The sequence below is a fragment of the Bombus pascuorum genome, chromosome 5, assembly GCF_905332965.1.
Source record: "Bombus pascuorum chromosome 5, iyBomPasc1.1, whole genome shotgun sequence".
NCBI lineage: Eukaryota > Metazoa > Arthropoda > Insecta > Hymenoptera > Apidae > Bombus > Bombus pascuorum.
The window spans coordinates 3,488,721-3,501,083 of record NC_083492.1 but is presented as its reverse complement, the minus strand read 5'-3'; the positions used below and the strand labels follow the sequence as shown (position 1 = coordinate 3,501,083).

The 12,363-nt window shown below is 37.0% G+C and overlaps 1 protein-coding gene across 4 annotated transcripts in view; it reads right to left on the bottom strand.

Annotated features, from left to right (window-relative positions):
• The window catches only part of LOC132906613 (hemicentin-1), a 430,126-nt gene that overhangs the window by 292,454 nt on the left and 125,309 nt on the right, over positions 1-12,363 (bottom strand). The window lies entirely within an intron of this gene.

The window sequence follows — 12,363 nt, the reverse complement described above, 5'->3', positions numbered from 1 at the left end:
TTTAATCCTTGGAATACATACTACGTAATATAAAGAGATATTAAATTCTTAAAATATTAGGGAAATGAAATGAAAATAATATATAATAAACGAGCAACGAATAATGAAAGTAATTAGATAATAAATCACAGTGTCATTCACTCTTTTGTTATATAGGAGACTATCAAAAATAGAGATTTTATCATCAATGAAAAGCAGCATCAAAACTTTCCGACAGCTTTTAGTGAAGTCCTTCCAGTTTCGAACTACTTAGTCACGGGTGTCACTTATCGACGAAGTGACGTTGTAAGATGACGGAGCGCGTTTCTACTTGATGCCTATGTATCAATTTATGGTTTTTGAGATGGTAAAAAGTTCATAATGGGTTGAAATCCCTAAGTAAAAGCACATATACAATGGCTTAGAAAAATATTTGCACGCTACTGAAGAAAAATTTTATATCTATATTGCACGTATTGTATAAAACAGTTCAAACATTAGCACTGTAATGAAACACGACTGTCATGATTCGATTGGTCAAATTTGAAACCAATCTACAAATGCATTGTATATTTATTGCAAACATATATTCAGCAAAAATTAGTATACAGCATGCTAAGCGTCTAATAAGTGTTATATACTCCAAACATATTTTTTAAATACTACCAAATACCCAAACTTGTTAATTTAATCCATCAAATATCTCGTAATCTCTATATGTATTTTCAGATTTGTTTCGAGCTTGTCCAATATGTAATCTTGTCCATGATAGTCGAATCTCGTAACGATGTAAATGAACTCTCAAAACGTTTCGTATAACACGCATAATATATTCATAAAATATCCTACTAAATTTGCAAATGTTCGAACACCTCCGTGAGCCTGTGTACATAGGTAGGCGCTGTTGAAATCACTGTGCAAGCACGTATAACGTCCGAATAATTCAATGATCGTATTCATAGACTGTTTGAAACTACTAGGAAGTTCCTGAATGCTGAAACTTTTAAAATTATAATATTTATTCAATTTTGAAAATCGAAAAAGTTTGAAACTTTCAGCTATCTATTTCCATTATTCTATTCGAAATCTCCTCGTAGCACCGAAATTGAAATTGAAATCTCGTTCATTTAACAGAAAACGCACGTGACGAAATTTCGTTAGTTTCATAAACTTCCACCGAAATGATCTTTCGTGAAAGCTTAGAGATCTTTTCGCGTATTTAAGAAGCCGCGTTGCATAATTTTTCAAGCATTCCACTTTGCTTCTCAATTTCGTGTCGACCGTGCTTTCGTTGAACTTATCACAATACAAAATTGCTACTTTAGAAAAAGTTTACTTTCAGCATATTTTGTAAATATCGACGCAAACTTTGTCCGGAGAAATAAATCCTCTGTTTATTCGAAAATTTCATATATTTATTCTATTAGTATCTATTAATATTTTAACATAGATACAAATTTAACGTACATATAAATAAGAGACGATATTATTTTCGGAATGTCGCTAACACCGACGCTACTAATTACTAATTACTGGGAGAGATGTGAGAAGATACATCGTTACGTATTTATGTAATTTTATAATAAATTTAAAATAAAGTATTTAATATTTAGAAAATACAAGCCCGGTACGTTCAATTTCCGAGATTAACAACTATTCCGAGCAATGGAACACAGTTTTGTAAACGAACCGAGTTAGATTACGCGAGTCTAAAATCGCAAGGTTTTCTAGGATATTTTGTTTCTCATTTTACTACAAAAGTCTAAGAATCTTCTCTTGAGTGCACGGTAGAAAACAACTTCTTTCGTTCGACGAAACTCAAGAAGAAGGTAACAACGGCATTAGGAGCACGCTCATTGAAGTGTTCATGTAACAAAGAGAGCGAATTACTCGGTATGCAGAATGAAACAGAGAAACTGTAGTCGATCCTTTAATCGGCAAAACGTTCTACAGAGACATAAATTTTCTTGCAGTTTGCTGCTCGTACAAAAGGAGTTAAGTATCTGAAAGAAAATGACCGTGGCCCGTGAGATAGCGCATAGGAAGTTGATTTGCGATGCAGGCAGAGTTACACAAAGAGAAGCACAATCGAGAAGCGTCGTTTTCCATTCACCAAGCTAGCTTATCCTTTGTATTTGTTATACGGAAATAAATGCATACCTGTGAAACGCCACTGAAACGGAAAATATTTTCTGTTCGAAGACACTTGCAGAATCGTGATCTACCTTCCACCTATCTTTCATCTATGTTTGAGGATTCGAACGTCAATCCACATTCTATTTCAATGAAAATAAAATATCAAAAAGAAACGATAGTTTCGCTCGGTATTTTGGCCATGGGAAAGGATAATATAGCCGAAACGAATTTTTGCAATAAATTTCCCATCAAAATTGACGACGAATATCTAGGAAAACATATATTCGCGGCAACATTGAAGCAGCATTCTGGAAAATTGTCACAAGTCGAGGGTTTTCACATTCTGCTCTCTACCTGTTTCTTTCCCAGCATTCTGCAATGGTAAAGGCGTGCACGGATAGAACGAAAGGATAGAGGAAGAAGAGGACAGCATAAAGAAGGCATACAATGCGTAAAAAACCTACAGTAAGAGAGATATGGAGCAAGAATTTGAGAGACGTTGAGAAAATTAGGATAGAAGAAAACAGCGAATGAAACGCATCGACAAAATAGGCTTTATATCGATATTAGGCAAACACGAGTCAAATATTCTTGCGACAAAAAAAAAAAAAAAAAAAAGAAAAAAATAGAAAAGAAAACAAAGAAAGGAAAACATAGACTCGTAATATTCTTTTCACGCTTTCTGTAGACACTAGATTCTTACGAGTTTGGTATTACATCTAAACTGGCTCACGAAACTATTTGAACGCTTACCATGGAAAACTTTTGTGTTTTTATTGTATGTGTTATATATATTGTTACGTATTTCGTTACGTACGCTGTTACGAAATTCGACGAATCATGATTATATTGGTCAAGTGCAAAATAAGTTTGAAAATGTACATTTCAAAATATGCAAGTGTATAACATAATGCGTCTACAAATAAGCATTCGAGTACTTTCGTGAGCCTGAGTACGTACACTTTGCTTGATGTTTGCTACTTCTGCGTTTGAATAGATGAATATTTCAACACCACCACTGATGTTTCTCCTGTAAACGTAAATTGACGCGGAAATAAGCGATAGAATGATAGAGGATGACGAATCTATAAAAGTCAATGAACATGGTCAAATTGATTTCCAGCGTTATCGACGGTTGACGCTTCAAATATGCATTTTTCGTTTGATTGAAATAAAAGCAACCGCCAGTGAAAATTTAACGCGCAACCCTTAGACATTTAATTAAGATAAAAGCCGAAGCTTCTATGAAATTTAATGAAACTCTCCGCTTCGAAAAAAGAAAACGATATCTCAGTTTCTCTGGTTCTCATTTGAAACATTTTCTCAAATACACATCGATTTCTCTTAGAATAACAAATAGAAAACTGAAAAATGTATAAAAGAGCTATATATCTGAAAAAAATTATTTACACGAAAGCAAACACAAACGTGCAATCGCTTGAAATTCTGTTTCAGAAATACTGACTTGGTGAGATGCGAAAATAAACCAATTTGCGTGGTAAATTATACGAAGCTTCTGTTTTATATGATTCTAATTTATTATTCTCTATAGGCTTTCTGAATTATTAAAACCATTCCAATAATTTCCATTTAACTCCTTTATTCAAGCAATTGATAATTCATAATTAGCTTATTGAGTTGAATTAAAACAAACTGAAAACCCCCTGATCTTTTATGAATTATAATTAGTTACATCACGAGATTCAAAAGTTTTAGTGTTATTCTGTTACAAATATTTACATAAATTCTCAATTGAGAGTAAAGGTAAACAACAAATTAGTAGAAAGAAACCAAATAACAATTTCAATTGAAAAAATATACCATATACATATCTACACCTTAGTGTCTATGTCAGTCCGTGTAAATATTTTTGGAAAAATCGAAAGGATACAGCGATTTCAATTTATTTTAAACAATATTATTTACCCTGACAGAGCTAAAAATCTACTTCTCCATTATACCGATACAAATTAGGGGCGAACCTCAAGAAATCCACCAAGATCGCACATATTCGCATTAATAAGACGAATAAAAAAGGTAGGTAGGGTAAAATGCTACGATCCAGTCACGATACGTACGATTCCTGTGATTCTAACATATGCAGTTGGAAACTCGCGAAGTAGCGCGCACCAGAAGCTGAGACAGCGACAAAGATTCGACAAAGCAGCGGCATCTCAGCGACACGCAACTCAGGTGTGCCTTAATAGAAACAATACGGGCACCATGTTCTACATAGTTTCACGCAGCTAGAAAGCACCGAGAGCCGGCATAAATATTTCAAGCTGTCACAGTGTGGATATGATTCAACCGTGCGGCGCCTTACGACGGCTGGTGAACAGTTTCGCGTACCTCCGAATGTTCGTCCCAAAAACACGCATCCCACCAGTCGCGAATAAATCACAAAAAGCTGTTCCTCGATTTGCACCGGTGCCACTGATGCGAGAATGCGACGCGGATCGCTTTTTCGCTATCCTGAACGCGGATACGGCAGCCGTCTGTTTTTGCAAGTTCGTAAATATAGCATACAGTGGCTCACTAAAGTATTTATTTGTACACTTTGCATAGAAAACTTCCACGTGCGTATTGTACGTGTTATACATAGAAAACCGTTTTGAAATTTAATTATCATTATCATTAGACGCGACTGCCATTATATCGACAATATCTTCGAACAAATCTGTTGGGTATGTTTTAATTAACAAATATCATCTATTTGTCAGTATAATGAACGGATTAAATTCATTTTATGTATTGTATTTTCATGATTAATTACTTATTTCTGAAGTTGAAATTGATAAATGGGAAATGAGAAAGGAACGAACCATTAGCGTAGAGTATTTGCTTGTTGCTTCGATAAGTTTATAAATATTTTATATAGAACAAAACTACCTAAGCTTCTTTAATGAAAAATAAAAAAAAAAAAAAAAAACAAGCGTTGATTCTCTTAACGAATGATGTTTACTTGAATCTCCAATTATAGCGAAATATATAGTCAGTCGACTTAAGGAAACGTCATCGTGAACTTAAGAAAAGACAAATTTGTTCGCGTGTTCGTAGAGACTTTACAAAGCTTTATTAGAAGCTGGTATAACGGTACGGGTACAGAGTGAGCAGATATTAAGATCGAGCTCTTATTTAATAACAAAATATAAGATAGCGGTAGTTTTATTAATGTTAAATGTCTTCCCACTGTATCCGTGTTTGCCACGTATTTACGAATTCTTTGTATTCCTTCGTGTAGTTTAAGAAGCGGTATAATGAGAAAGTTCCGTTCGTACTTCCTTTTCTTCGAACTTTTCTCGTTTCAACAAGATAACTTTGTACCGCGGAATGGCACTTGAATATTATATCAGGAATATTTTTACTTTATGTATCGAAAATATCGTATGGGTCAGGACGAACGATGGCCAGTGAATCGTGGCATCATATTTCATGCATTTATCGCTACATAAAAATTACCATATATAACAGAAACTGTCGTAAAGATACGAAATCGAGCTTTAAGAAAATGTATCGTCGAAAATATGTTTCTAACAGTATCTACTAGCTTCTCATAATTCTAACACATTTAAGTAACATATTATATAACGTATTTAAATATTTTCTCAAAAATTAATTCGTTGGATCAGCATCCAATCGTCAATCGTTAATATGCTCACCCAAAAGTATGTGAATTTATTTTCGACTCTATTTACTAGTCAAAATCTACAGAAAATTAAACGTATTGAATAAAATAAATTTAACGTATTATACAAACTACGAAAAAATAATCTCAAAAGTTAATCGACTAAAATAACTGAGATTAATATTCTGACACAAATCACGAAATCATTCCTAGCGGTATCAAATCATCTGTTCAAGCTGCACGCTAAAAAATGCGTATTGAAACTCAGCTCCTTTCTTTGACTTCATATTATGCAGCGTGACATTTACTTCATATGGCGCATCGCTTAAATAAACGATAAAAAGCACGTCATTATCGCATTCCTGGGAACACGAAAGCATCCTTTAGTTCATTGAAGCAGATACCAAGGCCAAAGGACGCGATTCATTTGCGTCGTAGCTTACACAGAGTCGCAGCCAAGAAACGCTCTTTGCGGCTGATCTTCTCTAAAACGAGTCGTAACGATGTCACCGATGTTACACCTCGACACTGTATAGAAATACAGAAGAGAAGTATGTCAGCCGGTGATGGCGCTCCCTCGAGGGCAAACCGAGGTCCAATGAATAAATTCATTTAAAGAAATTCCAGTTGGGTAGCAGAAGGCTCGTCCGGTTCCTGCGTGTTGAGAAACGATTAAGGAGGAAGCGCAGGAAACAAGCATCAGCGCAAGAACGCGCGAAATTAGTAGCACCAGCTTGAAAGCTGGTTTCCAAGCCAGTCGAGCTGGCCGCTGCGTACATTAATTTCGCGAAAGCTACCGTCTTTATGGAGCTTCTCGAGGATTTCATCCGACGTCGCTGCGCGATATTGCGCTCTCGAGACGCGTCAGAGCATCTAGCGTGCAAAGAGCGTGCACTTGCAGGCGCCGCTTGAAAGCTACGCGCGTTGTAGCACGCGTTGAGCAGAAAATTGACCGTGTCATCTGTATTATACACCGTGCGGCAGCTTTTTACACGCCGAGTCTCCTCTCCTCTCTCTCTCTCTCTATCTATCTATCTACCTATCTATCTATCTCTCTATTTCTCTTTGTCCTAGTTTCGTGTCGGAGAGAACGACTTTAATCAGCTGACTCCCAGAACTCGCGTTCGCTCTTCCGTAAGATCAACCCCCGGAATCAGTCGAACTTCATATTCATTACTGTCCATTGTTCGCCACCGGCTGGTCCGATAAAAATTTATCTCCCTATGACCACGATCGATCACCACTACCGCTGCTACCTTTCTCCCACGGTTTCCCACCCCTTTCTCATCCCATTTCGCCAACAGGGTCCACCACCGCGCTCTCCCGTTATATAGGTCGGCCTAAGTTATTGGACAAGCTAAGTTATAGGCTTCGAGACATCGGAAATTGGAAAATTAGCACGCGCGCGAGCACCACCGGATCACCGTTGTCTCGAACGTGTCCAATTTAGAAACATGAGAACGGACCGGTTCATATTGAGCGCACCTTGTCCCAAGTATGACTAATGGCGATAGCTTTGAATCTGACACACACCAAATTTGATGATGACTTCGACAATCGACACGAAGGCACACGAGCCAGGATAGAAGCTGGGAACGTAATTTCGTTCCACTCGTTCGATCGCGATTTAAGGGCGTGATTGTAATTGGCGACGGTGGAACGGTCCTAGGTAATGGCGAATAGTAGATTGCATGGCTTCGTTGTCAGTATGAGAATGTATCTACATGTGTGCGAGCGTGTGTCTGTACGTATTGGGTAGCATGAAAGAAGAAACTTTCGGGGATGTATCACTTTAATGAGACTCAGGACCGCTTTATCTTCCGTTGTGACTTTTAATTCTGTGTTTCCAGGTAACTTTTCTATAAGAAAGTTTCCTCTTAAAGTGTTTTAACTAAGCAGAGTTTTTGTAACATTTTCGACGAATGAAAAGTAAAGAAAATAAAACGACCTCGTGCGCAACATAACGTTTCAATAGACTAACAAATAGAAATTTTATACGAATCTGTTTGATTAACAAGCGTTTACTACAGAATCGATTCTGAAGAAATTTTCCAATCGAAAGAGAGATATAACGATACGAATATCGTGTTGTCACGAATCAAATCGGATAACATTAAAATGCAAAATTCCGCGAAGTAGAATATAAACGTACTTTGAGATAGCTATTCTGAATGTTTGCAAGTAATTACGACGCAAACTATGTTTCGGTTCATCTGTTCTCTTCTAAATCTGATAAATTACCAAGCATATCTAGATCTCTATTTCATAAAAGCAAGACCAACTTGAGGAAACTATTTAATTAAAATGTCATTTAGTCCGAGGTATGACGTACTTACTTTGTGATCGTTCTGCTTGTTTCAAGTATTTCGTCCAACTGCAAGCATACACAAGCGGAACAAAGGAATGTAAGACTGGAAAGGAAGTAAGATAGTTTTTGCCGTGACATCGATGCAACACGGTTCTGCGGAAAGTGTTGCAGAGAATTCTTGCGAATGCCATTCGTTGGAAATGCGCCATACTTCGTATTATATGGTGTTTACCGCGATTTATAACGAGCTACACGTTAATTTTCCTTCCGAATAATTAATGCGTTGGCAAATATTTGAAATACGTTCATAATTTATCCGTAGGAATAAAATTGAAGACCATGAGTTTTTCGTATTGGCTCATATCGATCGAACAATTTGGAAATAATCAAACTGGAACTGAACCTGTTTTGACCTATGATTCTATATATATGTAAACTCCCTAGAGTTTACCTGGGATAGAGACTTTTTTTGTTTTACGGATAGCACGACTTTCTTTGTTTCACGGACAGAGCGACCCTCTTTTGTTTTACGGACAACTATTTTTGAGAGACATTCATTTCCCAAACGGACGGACAGAGAGCAACATCAGAGATAGACAAGATCACAGAATAATTATTTAAAATATTAAAGACTGACTGAGAAAGATCGGTAGCTCAGGACGTTGAAAATCGATTCTTGATTTTCAGGTAAACATTGTACAGAACTTGTTGTTTCTCGTTTATGTAATTTATTGTTATTTATTGTTATAGATGGATATCAATTGTTGTTTATTTTTGTATTTTATTTAAATACTTTCACAATAAAACTCAATTTTCAGACTTCAGAATCGATCACCTGAATTATCCCGAGGTTTACGATCTTACATATATATTGTACGTGTTATATTAGTTATTTCCAATTTTAATTTTACCACGCGACTGTCGTGATTATATCGATCAAATTTGAAATCAATTTGAAATGTGTATAGAAATTACAGGGCACTTGCTGCAAATATGTATTCAGAAAAAAATTAATTAACTTATCAATATAATAGATAAGCGATTATTTAAATACTTTTATTACATGTGTTTTGGCTGGATATATTGCAGTTTCTTAAATTTGTTTCATTTTGTTTCATCGTTAATGAAGTTTCAAAATGTTTTGTATAACGCACACAATGTATTCATAAAAGGTTTCTGCAAATCTTTGGATACTTTCGCGAGTCTGCGTAAATATAATGGGTGTTATAGTACAACAGTTACTAATAGATCTATGAAGTAAATGTTTCTAACCACTTTATTTCACGCTACTTTCGTAACAACGTAGATTAGTTCGTAATCGTACTACTGAAACGTAGTTTCGTATTTAGTAAATTTTGATGGTATTACACCAGCACGAAAATGAAGTGAAGCGCTCGGTTCAGCACCGAGCCAAGCTTCTGACGTGTGTAATATAATCTTACATCAAATGGTTGTCACTTTGACACCAAGCTGCACGTAATTAATCGAATTTATCTACTATCTAAACAATCATCGTTTATGCGCGCTGCAACATACTACATAATCTCTAGAAAGTACTTGGAAACGTTCGATAGACCTAAAATCACTGTCGTGAAAGTCAAGATTTTTAGAATTTCAATTTAGTCGTGTATTTCAACTTATAACAGACGTCTCTTTTGTTTCATGATTAAGTCAAATATAACATTACTCTCGTATAAACAATGAACAAGATCTTATTACGCAGACTATAATATAGGCTTAATCTGTTTTAAATTCGTGGCGGTGCTCGACAACGAAACTTTCCGACAGCTTCGCGATACAAAGCAGAAGCGTAAGACCGACGTGCCTAATGAGCCATCGATCTCCCTACGGTCCTTCCACCGAATATTTGGAAAAATGCGTACGTAGCAAAGGTCGCGGACGCCTAACGAACGCGTGCGTAGTGGGAATAATATCGTGGGGCGACAAAAGAAACGAATCGGCTCAAAGAGACATTCGAGTTTTAACAGCGAAGCGAGAATGGTCGAGAAGTGAGAAAGTCAGTGCTAATCCGAGAATTGTACGAAACGAGTTGAAGGCGAAGATTGTTAAATAAATATATTGTCGAACACCGCCGAGTATTTCTTTGGCGCCTTACGCCAAACACCATGTCAGTATGAAACTAGAAAAAAAAGAAGAGTGACAACTACCTATACACAGTATAGTTATGACAAGTAGCCTCCGTTCTAATTCAACCAAAGGCACATCGGATATCACAAATGACCACACCATCCACGACATCGAAATTGCATACCTAAATGTTTGGTGAATAGTAGCAGCTCATCATTGGGAGCGCGCGAACGGCTAATCACCGGTTGGAATAATGCAAATTAGGCCAGTTCGATGTAGCTCGGGAATCTATTTTGTCCCGCTAGCAATCGATTCTGGGCCATGACGAATTAATCAATCAAGCCCTGTCAATCGCGAGCGAGAAAGTTGCAAGAAATTCAGAAAAGAGAGTTCCCTGCGCGAATTCCTTCGAGCGTGCCACGTAAACGTCGCTTAACTCGAGGGAAAGGAACAAAATGGTGAATCAATCGGTCGTGACGAGCGTCTCATGGGGATACAACGAGACGGGGACGCATTTCGCTGACAAATTGGTCCACGACGAGCGACAAAGGAACAACGCGGCTGGATATGGTTTGACTGACGTACAGAGATCAACGATTTCAATCCTTCGACGTATTGGATACAAATACACGGTGTTAGCCAGATCTACCGCTATCGCCGCGCGACTTCGACCAATCGAGTAGAAGTTTTGGGAAAAATTGCGCTACATTCGCACGCTTGACGAGCTATTCGTCAGCCCGTCGACATCCATCGCGACGAGAATGGAAACAACGCGTGACACTTTCCTACGTTCCGTCGTGGCTAATGCTATTCCTTTTTGGATAGAGTGTTTGATTATAGAGCGTCACCGCCTCAAATGAAAGGAACAGATGGAGAATGTGCGGCGAGATTGATTCAAGATTTAGAGGATGAGATAAAAGAAATGTCGAAAGATGTTTTATTTCAAATGTAAAATAGTACCTGTACTTGTCTTTCTAATATACTTTCTATGTTCCCAGTTGACTATTAGTTAAGTAGAATTAAAAAGCACTTTAAACTGCGAACCGTCGAAGAGCAAATTAGCTTTATAGCGGTAATTTTGCGAATTCAAGCCTTTGTGTCTCGTTTTAAAATATTCAACTCAAGAACCATAGTACGCTGTGAAATACATAAAAATTTCTCACCAACCGTACCGACTTTAACTTCCATCGCGTCAGAATCGTCTACATACTTAATTATTGTACATGTGGCAAATTTCCCTCACTTGTTTCTTTCAACTTCCTCCGCTGTACGTTCTGTCTTTAAGTACACGTACATAAATTTAGACGCTTATTGTTCTCGGTTCAACATCCTTAAAATACCCACGTTCGATGAATAATGTCCGTCAAGGTCTATCGCTGTATTTTTCCTTTTTTCTTCTCTTTTCTTCTATTTTTTGCAAATAATTATATTTTGGAGGGCTTGTACAAAACCATATACCATGGTAAAGTATATATCATAACTGTCTGCATAATTAATTTAAACAAAATTCTGACGGCTATTTGACGATTCTAATACTTTTCACTACATTGAAGTATTTGTCCATAGAATGGACCAATATCGGATGAAAAAGAGGTTTCATTTGATTGTTAATTTATGTACATATTATGTTTAAACTTTTAAATTCTGCTTTTCTTATTCTATGTTATTTGTTACCTCATTATGAAGACATTTAAAAAATACAATTTCGATTATACAATTTGTTTCGTGAATTAAAATGTTGCAAGCGTTTAACTTTAAGTATACGGTTTTAGTACGAGTTCGCCGCACAAAGTTCTGCAACATCAAAGTTAAACTTTCACATTTCCGCTTTTGAGAATCGAACAAAATGACAGAGGAAACCGCAAATCACCAGCAGTGAGATTCGAACCGATGTACGATCAAGCCGAAACGGAAAGCTATCGTAAAACTATATAGACCACGGCAGCATGGCGTTTGCATCGCAATAAATGAAGGGAAACGTTGACGCGCGTCTGGGAACGCCGATTTTCACGGCACGGCCTCGAGACCAGTTGAGCTTGACAGGAAAGTATGAAATTGGATCAGTCGCAAACATCTACGCTGCGACAGGATATTAACTGGGATGCAGGCGGGAAACGAGTCCGGGAAAGGTTTTTTCTTGTCGCGACAAAACCGATATACACGGCCGTGGGAGATTGTAAATGAGTTGCCAACCTTTTATCGCTCCAACTTCTTTCTGCACATTTTT